At 26.4% G+C, this 13,625-nt stretch overlaps 2 protein-coding genes across 4 annotated transcripts in view; one reads left to right on the top strand and one right to left on the bottom strand.

Moving 5' to 3' along the window:
• Positions 1-13,625, bottom strand: part of LOC129968492 (calcium and integrin-binding protein 1-like) — a 78,571-nt gene that overhangs the window by 46,065 nt on the left and 18,881 nt on the right. The gene's annotated exons all lie outside the window — the stretch shown is intronic.
• The window catches only part of LOC129968491 (protein 4.1-like), an 88,711-nt gene continuing 81,845 nt past the window's right edge, over positions 6,760-13,625 (top strand). For all 3 annotated transcript variants that reach the window (XM_056082423.1, XM_056082424.1, XM_056082421.1), the window contains exon 1: positions 6,760-6,895. The gene's annotated coding sequence lies outside the window, so the exon portion shown is untranslated. The remainder of the gene's footprint in view (positions 6,896-13,625) is intronic.

The raw sequence follows: 13,625 nt of genomic DNA, 5'->3' as shown, positions 1-13,625 counted from the left end.
CTCTGATCATTCAGATTTTTCCGTATGCCTTCAGGCGGGTCGGAGTAGCCGGTTACGGTTATTTTTTCTGTAGAAAATGGAATCTCAGTATAATCCACTTTTCAATTGCATGTTGCAATTACCTGGATAATTATGTTAGAATGGCATTATGATGCCAGTGGAATGGACTCCAAAAGGAATATTCAAATACAAAATTAACAGAACAGATGTAAGGTTCTGAAAATAACCCGATTCTAATGTTTATTGTAATTTGAGCACAGGACCACAGCTTAAAGCACACGATGAGTCCTAAACACTGTTATAAATATTGAGTCGTTTTTTTTTTAGAAATATAAAATAGAGAATTTCAATTACACCAATTTGATGAACATCATAAATAAAAGTTTAACTTGAAATTATTTTATTCGAATTCCCGGCATCATTATCGATAATTAAAGATAATCTCTTGCGTCATGGCCCAATTACGACATGAAACATTTGAAGAGATAAGCTATCTCATTCACAGAAGAAGAAACTGAAACTTTCAAAGAAGCAACATTTTTTTTTTAACTATTTAACATTTGTTTTAGATTCTAAAATCCAAAAAGTCTAAAGGATTAAAATCCCTTGAAAAAGGTAGCTTAACTATTTTTAATTAAATATAGACAACTGAGAAATAAACAAATCTGTGTTTATTTAGCCCGCTGTGATGGTATATAATCTTACCGTAATATTTACTGGGTTTAGTTTGTTTAGTTTAGTTATATTAACGTCCCGTTTGAAGCAACACTAGGGATATTTTGGGACGAACCTCGTAATTTTAAACCGCGGTCAGATGACGAGGACGACACCTGAACTGGCACTCCCCCCTTCCCACACCACACCAGCGGGAGGACGTTTGGTCAGGACGGATTTAACGGGCAACAGATCACCCCTTACACGACGGTTCTTCGGTGGAATCGAGTCTCGAACCTGAAACCCTCCGGTTTCGACGCCGAGACCTTACCACCAGGCCACCGCGGCCTAATATTTACTGGGATAAAACACGTCAGCAATTGGTGATAAATGTTTGTAATAATAAGTGAACGACAGACGTTCAATTCTTTCACAGATATTTGGCTTAATATTTAAAAAGAATCAATATTTTATATATCAATCAATCTATGAATATCAAATTTTATCTATCTACTTATTTACGTTTTATAGTTAACGAGTTTACTTGTACAAGAGCAGCCAAGCAGACAGATCTCCCCTGAATGGATTTCTTTCAAAATTCGACAGAAATTTACAAATATGGTTTAAAGTCTATACACAAATTTTTATTATTACAATATTTTCTCTATAAATCGTTAATAAGAAAATAAAAAAACTGACGACTATAAGAAAGCCAAATCCCTGTTTTATTAAAGTAACTAAGTGCCCGGAATAACCGGGAGGAGTCTCAAATTTCGGATGGTTGCACTAGATTTAAAAAATAATAATTCGCAAGATTTAATCAGAATTGAATATAGGTATCCCAAAATGTCCCAATTTTTTATTTAGTTCAGTAAAATATTTATATTAATAACAAAGATTAAGCATTCTTTTTTTTACTTGTTCCTCTAGAATGAAATATATTCAGAGTAAAAACCTATTCGGCAATTAAGAAAAAATGCTTAGATGTTTTTAATATTTTTGAATGCGTTATTTTATCAAGTTCAGAAAAAGCAAGACTTAGCGCTTATTACTGAAAGCCTCGGTAGTTGGAAAATATGTTCTAACAATGCCTCTGAAGTGAGAAATTTTCTCCACATTGCTTTGTTTAGATCAATTTAGTGAGAAAACCTCGTCAAAATTCGAAGAACACCAAATTTTGGTTGTATAAAAGAGATGAGACGTCATATTAGCAAAGACAATCCCACGTTTCGTTTCTCTTCTCTTTGTCCCTAATTTTTTACTATTGTACCAGTCTCCTGTTTATCTAATGTCTGGTGCAGGGTAACCAAGCCTAAATTTTGCTTCAATAACTCAAAAAAAAAAAAAAAAAAATCTTGTCTAGATGGGGAACGAATTCAAATTATATATCCAGAATTCTTTTTTTTTTTTTTTTTTTTTTTCTTAGCCGTAAAAAGCACATATTAGTTAAAATACTTAACTACATTATAATTTTTAAAAATTAGTTTCTGAAAAATTCTGCTTCTAAACTTTTACTAAAAAGAGGATTTGGTAGTTCCAGTACAAGTGACCAATGTTTATAAACCAGTTTAAAGTTCTTACCTAAACACTTTATTTATCCACATCTTTTTTACCTACTCCTGTTAATTTTAATTTTTTTTACATTTTAAACATTTAAATTTTAAACATTTTAAGAATTTAATTTGTTTGCTATTCCTTAATTTTAATTCTGTCTTTTTATAGACGATATACCTGATACTATTTGAAAAGAAAATACTTTCAAGTCTAATTGATTGCAATACTTTAATAAAACAGTTTTTCGTTAGACCGATTTTAGATGATTTTCGTTCGTCTTGTCCTGAGTTGTCTCACAGCCGACCAGCCGTTAAGCTCCTTTTTTCTGTTCGGCTCTCTATTGGAATTACTTGACAAGAGTCTAGAAACATGTCAAGTAAACAAATTTGATTTTTCCATCACTACCTTTATCAATGCGATAGCCGAAATTCCTTTCTATTATGATTTAAATTGCCATTAACAGAAATACCATTTTCTTCTTCTGGTGTTCGTATGCTATATCGGAAAATAAAGTGTAGTTTTCCTTCTCTTTCTCTCTAAGTTCTCTCCCATCAGTAAGTAAATAATTCTAAAATGATATTCAATGGCTTTATGCACAGATTAGGATTATTTTAAAATTTGTGAAAATTAAACGAAACATCAGATAGAGAGAGAAATTAAATTGACATCATTATATTGCTGTGTGTACAATGGTATGAATGTTACGGAATAAAACCCGAAGCAAAAATTTTGCGATATAATTTCAAAAGAAAGCAATAATTTTATTATAATTTTAAAAGTTTCAAAAAACAAGCAAATGAAAGATTTAATGGAACAATGAAATTAATTTGAATTCAATTACAACAATAGAAAGCACTATTATAAATTGAGCTTGTAACGAATTTCAAATTTTTTTTAAATAAAAAAAAATGCATCTTACTTAAATAAGTGTCACGAGAAAAAAGATAATAGTTTTCTATCTGAAATTCTATCTGAAATTTAAAAAGTAAAATAAAATCAGACTAATTAAGTCAAAAGCATTATCATACTATTGTACATTGAACAGAATTGATATTTTTCTCAATGTCCTGAATTTTTTAAATCAAAACTATGAATATCTGAATAGAATAAACACGTATGGTGTTGAAAAAATTTTTAATTTATATAAATTAAACTTTTATTCTTCTATTTAATAGGCATATTTTGATTTCTTAAAAAAACTTTATATAAAAAATACTTTATATAAAAATACTTTATATAAAAAATACTTTATATAAAAATACTTTATATAAATTAAACTTTTATTCTTCTATTTAATAGGCATATTTTGATTTCTTATTAACATTCAGGTTTCTTTTTTCTTTTAAAATCCATGATGGCTTAATTTCTTTATAATATTGCTCACTTTTTTACGATACAACATATTTCTAACTCTAATTTGATTTTCATTTCATATTTCTAGCAAAATATTCATTTTTTTCCTCTTTAGTTCATTATTATTAGTGTGATTAAAACACTTATTTTATCTTCACTGATTTAAAACTTTAATATATTCCTTAACTGCTAAACTCCTCAAACATTTGTAAGCTAATTGCCATTCCATGGTCAATGCATTATATTTTGTAATGTCTAACTGTAAAAACGGCAAAAAAAAAAAAAAAAAAAAAAAAAACTGACTGGGAATTTAAATTTTTAACTATGATATTAATAACAAATTCGATTTACAGTTTTAAAAATCCAATTTAATTCCTATTCTTTCTGTGCAAGCGAAATAATTTTTAAAAACTTTGTAAATTAATGATATTTTTTCAGACTCCTGAATCATTCCATATATGAAGTTTTAAATAATGTTATGAAACCTTAATTGAAATGATTTTTGTTATCATTAAATTCACCATTTTTTATGTTAAGTCTTTTGTTTTATATTTTAAAGTTAAATATTTATTAAACATTTTTAAATAGAAAATTTGTAAGTAGATAGCCATAAGGATTAAAAATATAAATTTATTCCAAGCTTCAATGATTAAAAATATAAATTTATTCAAACTTTATCCTTAAGCGATATCCTTATCCTTAATTTTTCATTTTTTTTTACTTATTTTGCCAAAATAATAAATTACAATTTAATAAAATTAGTAAGTAAAAACTTTTCTTGACTCACTTTTTAGTCATTGAATCAAGTTCTTACTCCCGGAATCATTCCAAATTGATTATCTCTATTTTAATTCAAAATCATTGATTGATCGGTTGACAATTTTACGAGATGCAAAACACAAACCGCAACCAGAAAGACTAGAAAATGAAAATATTTGACAAAGGTTTTCCGATGAAAACTTATTTAACCACAGAACCTGAATCAGAATTTTTCATTTTTTTTTCTTTTTCTTGTACGCTCTGTTCTTTTGTATTCGAATAAGTCAATGTGCATGTTTTTTTTATTTCCTTTTTGTCGAAGCAACCATGGCTGGCTTTGTGCAGCAGCAAAGCAACCGTGAAATGAATGCATCATCAAATGAGCATTGTCATTTGTGAAATTCTATTCATTGATCCCATGTCGCATCTAAAAAAACAAACAAAAAAGAAACTAGTCTTTACGACGCTTTAAAATGAAATCCTTTAAAGAATCCAGAAAGAAAAAAATAAATAAAAATAGAGTAAATATTAAGATCTGAATCGTCTCCACAATTGGAAACCAATGCACATTTTATGGATTTTGAATTTTCAACTACAAACGATATCTATGTGATAGTTTGTCATGTAAAAGTTAAACAAATTATAATTTGTTGCGTAATGAATTATATATAATAAATAACACAATTAAAAATAAGCAATTGATATTTTTTTCGCAAAAATACGTTTGTTTTGAAGATTGCTACTGTTTGCTGCTCAGTTGATATTTTCACTTCTATCACTTATATATTTGTTTTATCGATTCTTATGATATTAGTGCATTTTATATTTTTCATTTGTTTTCATTTTTTAGAGAGAGATTCAAAAAATAAAATTCAGAATAAGTATCAACATTGATTAACTGGATAGAACTATGTGATCAAACCCAATCCCTACTTTATGGAATTTGGTTTCACTACTACAAACAATATATGAGTGATAATTTGTCATGTAAAAACTGAAGAAACAACACTTTGTCACTCAACTGGTTATTAATTATGAAATAACACTGCACCGGAAAAAAAAATCGATGTTTTTTTTTTTTGTAAAGATAATTAATTATTGCTTAAATGTGTTCAATGTTAATAAAGTTCCTTTTTTTATTTCCAATTTTTATCTTCTATTATACCATTGTTTTTATTTTGTTTGCTATTTTATACTTTTTGAAAAGAGACGATTTGGGTAATTTTTTTTTTCATTCGAGCGCATATGTATAATGCAGATCCATTTATTTATTTTGCTTTTAACATCGTAATGTTTTTAGGCTGGTGTATTATCTATAAAATGTGAAATACTATCTATATAGTATCACACAGCATGTACATTCGGAAAAACCGGAAAAGGCGGAAAAAATCATGTCCTTAGTGCTGTTTACACCGATGCGACATTTCAACTTTGCTTCATTTTTCTACCTGCAAACTGAGCATTGATTTCCAAAATTAAATTGACGCGACGCATTTGACAATACAATATGTTCACTAGAGCACGTATTGAATCCATTATTATTATTAAATTATTCTTATTTACAGTTTTTAAAAATAAATTCAACATGAGGAAGGAGCAAAATAAATAAATAAATAATAATAATAATAATAATGATAATAATAAATAAATAAATAAAAAGGCTAAGTGGATGAGAAAATACCGAAAATGGATCTTCAAAAGTGTAATGAAGTAGTTATTATAACAAACACTTTAAATAAATTTTTAGCATGGTTCTAAAGTCTTGTGTCAAAACGTTTTATTATTTTTATCAAAAAAAAAAAAATGTTTTGCAAAGAGTCTATAAATAATTAAAGAAATACAATAAGATAAAAATTAATAAATAAGTGTGATTATTTTGAAACTTTTGGTCATGGTAATTAACTTCTGTGGACGGAATTTTTTCAAAAGCTCCAGGTTAATCAATAAGTGAGAATTCCTTACGCCAAACGCCCCCCCCCCCACCTTTTTGTTTCTTTTCTTTTTCTTAAAATTTTTTTTCACTTAATTGAGTTACGAATATAATAGATATTAAATAAAAGAAATCATATATAGTATTTAAGTAAAATATTATAAAAAGTAAATAAATTAATTTAAAATTTAAACTGATATAAAAATGAATTCAAGATATTTAACTTCGCTATCACATTTTAAATTCTAAGCACAGGCTTCACTTGAAAGCTCTGAAAGCTTATTCATTTTTTCACCAAAATAAAATTCACCGATATTTCTCCATGATATAATATTATCTTTCCAAATATACCTAAATATTACTTTGACTTTAAAAAAAAATCAGTGACTTAATTTTATAACTTGGGATAATAACAGTAGATGGCAGCACAGAGTTCCAACGAAACGGAAATTGTGCAATGGCTGAAATCGCTTCAACCGTGTTCGGCGACTTGTCATTTTGTGTTTACCGATTCCAGCATCGACGCCGGTTCCGGTTGTTTATTTATCACACTATGTGCTCGGATCTGATAAAATTTTAGATTTACTTAGAATCTTTGAAAGAGCTAAGGATTATATTTTACTATTATTGCCTTTGATTGTACACGTAAGTTTTAGAATTTTCACTTATCTGATAGGCACTAGATTTAGCTTACCTGAACTCTTCTCCGATTACATTATAATTGCTATTTAGTATTATTTTATTTCTTGTTAAGGTTTGTTGATTAAATGCATTTCAGATTGCATTTTCAGATGCTTTTATAATTAAAATATTGAAAAGAAGATGCATATTTGTTCTGGTAATTCGCTTTAAATCTTACCACGCCATTTAATACGAATAATTTATGATAATCTGTGGTAAACATTAAAAATAAACGTGCTCAAGAGTTTTCTAGTTTTATTTTGTCTGCATATTTTTTGATTCGAAACAGTAAATGAATGGGATTAAAAAAGATTTTAACGAATTCCTTAAGGGAATTGATTTTGATAGTTTGATATTTATTTATCCATATATTAAATCAAAATGACTAAATTATTTATATAATGATTTTGCTCTTAAGTAATTATTTCCGATTATAACATGTTTTCAAATATTAGTTTTGTGCCGAAATGTTTATGCTGTACATATTCGTTTTTTATTATTTTAGATACTCATTATGATTAATGTGTTTTTTATATCATCTCAATGATATTTTATGAAGAATGTATTTGAATACAAATATAATTCATTCAAAAAATGTTCTGGTTAAATAAAATGACAAAACCTAGAATATGGTTTTACTATATCTATTATGTTGCTAGTTTTAAAATGATGGTTCAAATAATTTAATTCTAATTTGTATCTTTTTATTATAAAAGCTATACAAATGAATTATCTTATAAACATTCCTTTCTATTAAAAAAAAATAAAAAAAGCAAACAGTATTTTTAAAACCAATTTTTACTAATACATTTTTTATTTAAATATTTTAAGATAATTTATAGGTAAATACCATATTTGAAAACTATGTTTTATTATTAAGAATTGTAGTTAATAATTAAACATAATAATTTGTTAAAATATTAAAATAAAACAGAATAACTTTTTATAAATTTCTGGTTGAAATTATCAAAAAAAAATCGGTATTAATAAAATGAAAGTTTTATTTAATAAAAATTACAGTCATTAGAGTGCTTTTAAAGTAATTTATTATTTTATACTCAGCTTATTAATAAAGAAAATAGTTAATCATTTCATTATAAAAATTCATATTATGTTTATTTTAAAATGTCTAGCTTATTTTCTCAATAATTTTGATTTGGAAAAAAAATTATTTTCTCTTTCGATGTTTGAAAATATGCTATTTTTATAAATGGAAAAATAAATAAATAATTAGAGTGCAATTTATTCTTAAATAACTTCTTTCATTATTTATTTTTGTTTGAATCTCTGTGTACGATTAAAGTAAACAATCAATTGATTTGTAGCAAGGAAGATCCTATCACGATCGTTACGAAACTCATAAAATAGACGATATATCAAAAAGCCATTGAACTGGCCATCGTTTATTGCTAAAATAAATGGACGAGGAAATAAAAAGGATTGAATTAATAAATCCTTATTTTTAGAATCTGTTATTGTATTGAACTTCAATATCATCCATATTATTTTATATTTGTCTTCTTCGGTATTTTTAAAAACATGCTCATTAGGTTTGTATCCAGTTCTTGTTATTCAAAATATATGGTATAAAATAATACTATTTTTCTGCTCAGTTGAACTTATAACTATTAATAACACAAAGTCGTGCTTTCTAGACGTTTTTATTGGAACTTTATAGGCACGGATAATACATAGATTAGCCTTTGGTATGTAATGCAAACATAAATTTCCCTTTTAGTACTTCCTCTTGAAATAGTCGGTTCGTAGACTTGACATTAAAAAAATAGAACACTGCAGAACAACATCTTTTAAGCTGTATGGGGAAAATTTTTATTAGAATTTAAATTAATTAAAAATCTAATTTTCCGATAATATTATTGCACAGAAATAATTTTTACGCCTTTTTAAAATGCAAAAATCGTCTTTTTAATGGTTGACCTATTCTTTTTTGTCTATTTTTTTAAATTTGGTTTTACGATAATAGTTTTCAATATTGCAATAATCAATAATCCTTTTTATTGCTGCTACAAATAATTCATCCTGGATTTTTCTTTCTTTGTTGGTGAAGATAGTATGTATTAACATACGGCTTATTTTTACATGCTGAGTAGGTTTTTCTTTACAGTGCTTTCCGTAAATTTTTTGAAATAATTATTTATTAAACCAGCTGGTCGCTAAAGGTGGCTTGTCCTTAATAAAGGCTTCATTTTCCAATTTAACTTACTGATTTGACTGAACATGGACGAAAAATTCATTCATTAATAAGGGTTACAGAAATTTTTTTAAACGAAGTCATTTCACAAGCTAAAAGGGGTAAGTAATTTGAAGTAAAGGGCGATGCAGTTAAATTTTCAAATGAAAATTTTTGTCTTATATTCCTGTTAGTAAAACATTTACATTCAATTTCATCAGGCCATCAAAAGTGTTTAACAAATTTCAATGATATGTTTACTTTTCTTTTGTAGTAGTGTACCGTTTGAAAATAAACTCATTAAATAATAAAAAGTCAATTAAACTAAAAATCAAAACTTTGGGACATTTATTGAAATGTTCGCATTTAAATGTTCCGAAGGAAGATAATTTTTGCGTATAAGTAGATTAATTAAAAATTTTTCTATAAAAAATAAGTGTTTCTAGTGCAGGATGTCTGTAAAATTTCTTTTGAATTTTACAGACATCCTGCTCTAGAAATTTCGGCCATGTAAAATTCCAAAGGAATTTTATAAGTTATGTGATAAATTATGAAAAAGAGTTAGAAACTGTAATTTTTTTTTTTAAATTTCAGAAATTTTATTTTTAAACCTAAGTTTTCAAAATCTTTGTCAACCTGTAGTTTCTCTAAACAAGTTAGTAAACTGTATTGTTTAATTAGCTTCCCATGCTGCTGTAAAAACTTTCGAACCCCTGAAAAAAAAAAAAAAAAGGAAATATCACACTGGAATTCCATATCTGATGAAAGAATTTAAAAACAACTGAAGAATGCGTTAGATTAATAGTAATTTTGAAAAATAGCGTTGTTTATGTTAGTTTAATCTTCAATAAATATAATTTTCAAATGAAAAATAAATTTAAAAGAGATTTAAACTTCTAATCCAGAGTATCGTAGCATGAAAATATTTGTTTAAAATTTAATCTTAATTATATAGCAACAATAATGTACACACACTAAAAAATTTATTTAATATTGACATAAGGCGCGTGATTAAAAACCCATTTACTAAATAATGGAAATATTGTTGTTAAATATATTTAAAAACACTTTTAAAAATTGAGTAAAATTAGAAAAAAAAAACTTATAAAAATAAAAATGGCATCACTAAAAAGCTTATTCAAAAAAATTTAGGTAGTGTAAAAGTAATTTTTGTGCAAATAATACAAAATAGTTAAGGAAAATAGTTTTAAAGTCATTAAAACAAACCGTTGACATTTTTATAATTTTTAATAAAATCATGCGTAACTTTTAATTAATATCTTTGAAAACCAATTTCTTAATGATTACATACTATACAAAAAGCAATTAAGTGTCAAATTTGGTAGCATTAGTTCTAAGAATCTACCCTGTAGAATATTTGTAACTGAAGTTTCACAATGCATGTCCCATTTTATTAATAGTAATCCAATATATAAACATTATTATGTTAAAAGGAAATAAATTATGTTCTTTTAAATGGCTGAAATGAAATGTTTTAAGAACATTTTGAATCCAGAAATACCACACTGGAATTTTATGTTCATGTATTTCAAAAATTTTTTGAAGAAGCTATTTAAAAAAACAACGATTTACTTTTCTGTTATAATGAAATTTTTAGTCAGTTGTGATTTTGGAAATATAGTGATTCTAATATTTTAATTTCTAAAAATATAATATTTAAAGGAAAAAATATGATTAAAAAATGTAGTGCAAAAATTTGGATTCGAACCTGTAATCCAAAACATTGTATTATGGTAATGTTTTAGGTTCGATTCGTCTGTGAAATAATGTATTCAAAATTGTCGAAATGAATATGAATATAATTCCAGGTACTGGTATAATGAAAATTATTATAATAAAAATATGCTCAAAAGTGTTTTTCAGAATTGTGCGCGAAGTTTATGGGCATCCTGTATTCAATTTTAATTATAAATAACAGAGTAAATATTCACTTACCGTATTAGAGAGCAAAAGAGCTCTGTGTTTGACAAGACTTCCCACAAAATTACGATACCGAGATCGAAAGAGTGGCCATGGAAATTTTCCAAAAGATAACAAAAAGATTCTCTATGATAAGGATCAGCCATCTTTTTCTCCAGACGTCATGGTTTGATTAAAAATCTTTTTTTTTTTTTTTTTTTTTCTTCCTTATATTCAATGCCAGGGCTGCCAGAACAAGAATGACTAGAGACCGCCAACGAAACTGTTAATCAAAAATATGAAATGCTCCCGAAATATTCATTAGAAAGCAGTAGTTGTTATTAAAGCGAATTTCATCAAAATAACGTATAATAAATAAATTGATGAAAATGATGCATTTTTAAATGAAATAATTTAAAAATGCAGAAGATGCAAAATAAAACTTATTAGTTCGGAATAAACGACTCTAGGCTAAAGAACTCGATTCTCATTTATGTTCAGTGAAGCTATAAAAAATAGTTAAAACATCGTTTGGATATAAATTTAAAAAATTTCTCAATATTTGTATTTTATATATTTCTATTCACGTATTAATTCGGAATTTTATCTGATTATTTTTTTTTCATTGTGTGTACTTTCGTAATTGAAAAGATTATGGCAAATAAATTAATAGAAATAATGCAAATCAGGTTTATTTAAAAATGCAAAAGATACAAAATAAAATTTACAATTGGAGAAAGCGAAAGGATTCAGATCTTTTCCATGTACATTTCAGCAATCAAAAATAGTGTAGAAAATCGTTTGCATAAAAATGTAAAAGATTTCTCTAATCTTTATTTCTGTTCACGTATTAATCAGAATTTTATTTAATTATTTTGTTTCTTGATTTTGCGTTCTTTCATATTCTAGCTTTTTTAAAATAATTTTTTTTTAAATTATTGTCTAGATAATCAACAGAAATTTGAATCTATGGCTGGATATTGACCATATTGATAACACAAAAATATATGTATGTAGCAAAATTATAAAAACAATAGAATAATTTAAATAATAGTTCAGTATTTCGTAGATGAAATTAAACTCCCCCCGCCCAAAAAAGTGAATTAATTTATAGTTAAATAAACATTTCTGAAATTTATTTTTGAAAAAAAAGAATAAGTTTCTAAATTCAGCAATAAAGAGACCTTATAGCTTCTCGTTTTGTTTACATCTTAGTGATAATTTTAAGTATGCAAAAGAGATTGCCAAAATTCCTTCTTCGTTTACTCGCATTTTCTTATTTTTTTAAGTGCAAGGAATAGTTATGTTCAATAATTCGTTTTACAAATCAGGATTAACTTTTCTGTTGTTCTGTGGTGTTTTTCTGGACATAGTGTTAATAGATTGTATGTATATTTTAAGATATAATTTTTTTAAGTCCTAGAAGCAAATCTTCTGTGCTATATCCAAGATTATTTTTCATCGTTCATGTTTGCATAATGAGTATTTTCACATAATTAATCAACAAAAATTATGGGCCAGTTATCTGTTAGAATGTTACGTGTATCAAAAAACGAAAAGATTCTAAAATGTTCCTTTTATTGCTCTTATATATTATAGTAGGATTTCTACTTTCTTTTATATAAAGAATTGAAGAAGAAATTATTATATCGTTACAAAATTAAACTTCGAGACATTGATGAATATCCTTCTAAACTTTCTAAATACAATAATAATAATAAGAAGAAGAAGAAGAATTATGTCTATATATCTAGCTAGAACAAATAGACGATATTTGGTAGACGCCTTTTTATTAAAATTGATGAATTTAAATTTCAACGAACTTTGTAAATGCATAGTCTGTCCCTCCAGGTGCATACACATACGATAATTCAACAAGTTGCTTAGATGAAATCCATCATTTGATTTTATTACTCTTACGTATGAATTTGTATCGTATTTTGGACCAAATCTGTCTACGACTTGCTTCCCTGGCATTCTTTATATCTTATATATGCTATGTGAACGTGACATTTCAAAAATACAAGCCATAACGATGAATTTTACTTATGATCGTTTCACGAAAATTGTAGCACTGTGGAAAATTTTGAAATAAACACGTTTATGGGTAGACCGTTTTTGTTTTACCTGCCTGTATATATGAACACAATAACTTGAAAGTACAAGGTGAGAGTATAAATGACATGTGGTCTTGTCCCCAAAATTGTTGACATGTATCAAATTTTGTACCCGTTCAATCAGAGAGAAGAAATGAGTTTACTTTCTTGAACGATCCTTTAACCTGCAATACATGTTTTGTTTTGATTTTGTAGTCTGCATGTTTAATCTTTTGACTACTAAAGAAACATATGCATCCTATTTGCCTTTTAAAATCAAATAAATAATTATTATGAAAAGTAATATTTTTAGAGTTATTTAATTATCATATACCAGCCCCTAGTTTAAAATTATTTGAAATAAAAACAATTTGAACAAATTTATCTTGTTCAGAACCTATTCTCCGCTACTTGCATAGAAAATGAAGCGAAAAAGATTTTTAAAAAATCCCTAGTCAAAAAGAGTTAAAATGATTTAATGTCGATT

Source organism: Argiope bruennichi, chromosome 5, assembly GCF_947563725.1.
Source record: "Argiope bruennichi chromosome 5, qqArgBrue1.1, whole genome shotgun sequence".
NCBI classification, from domain to species: Eukaryota; Metazoa; Arthropoda; class Arachnida; order Araneae; family Araneidae; genus Argiope; species Argiope bruennichi.
This window is presented reverse-complemented; position numbering and strand designations above follow the sequence as displayed.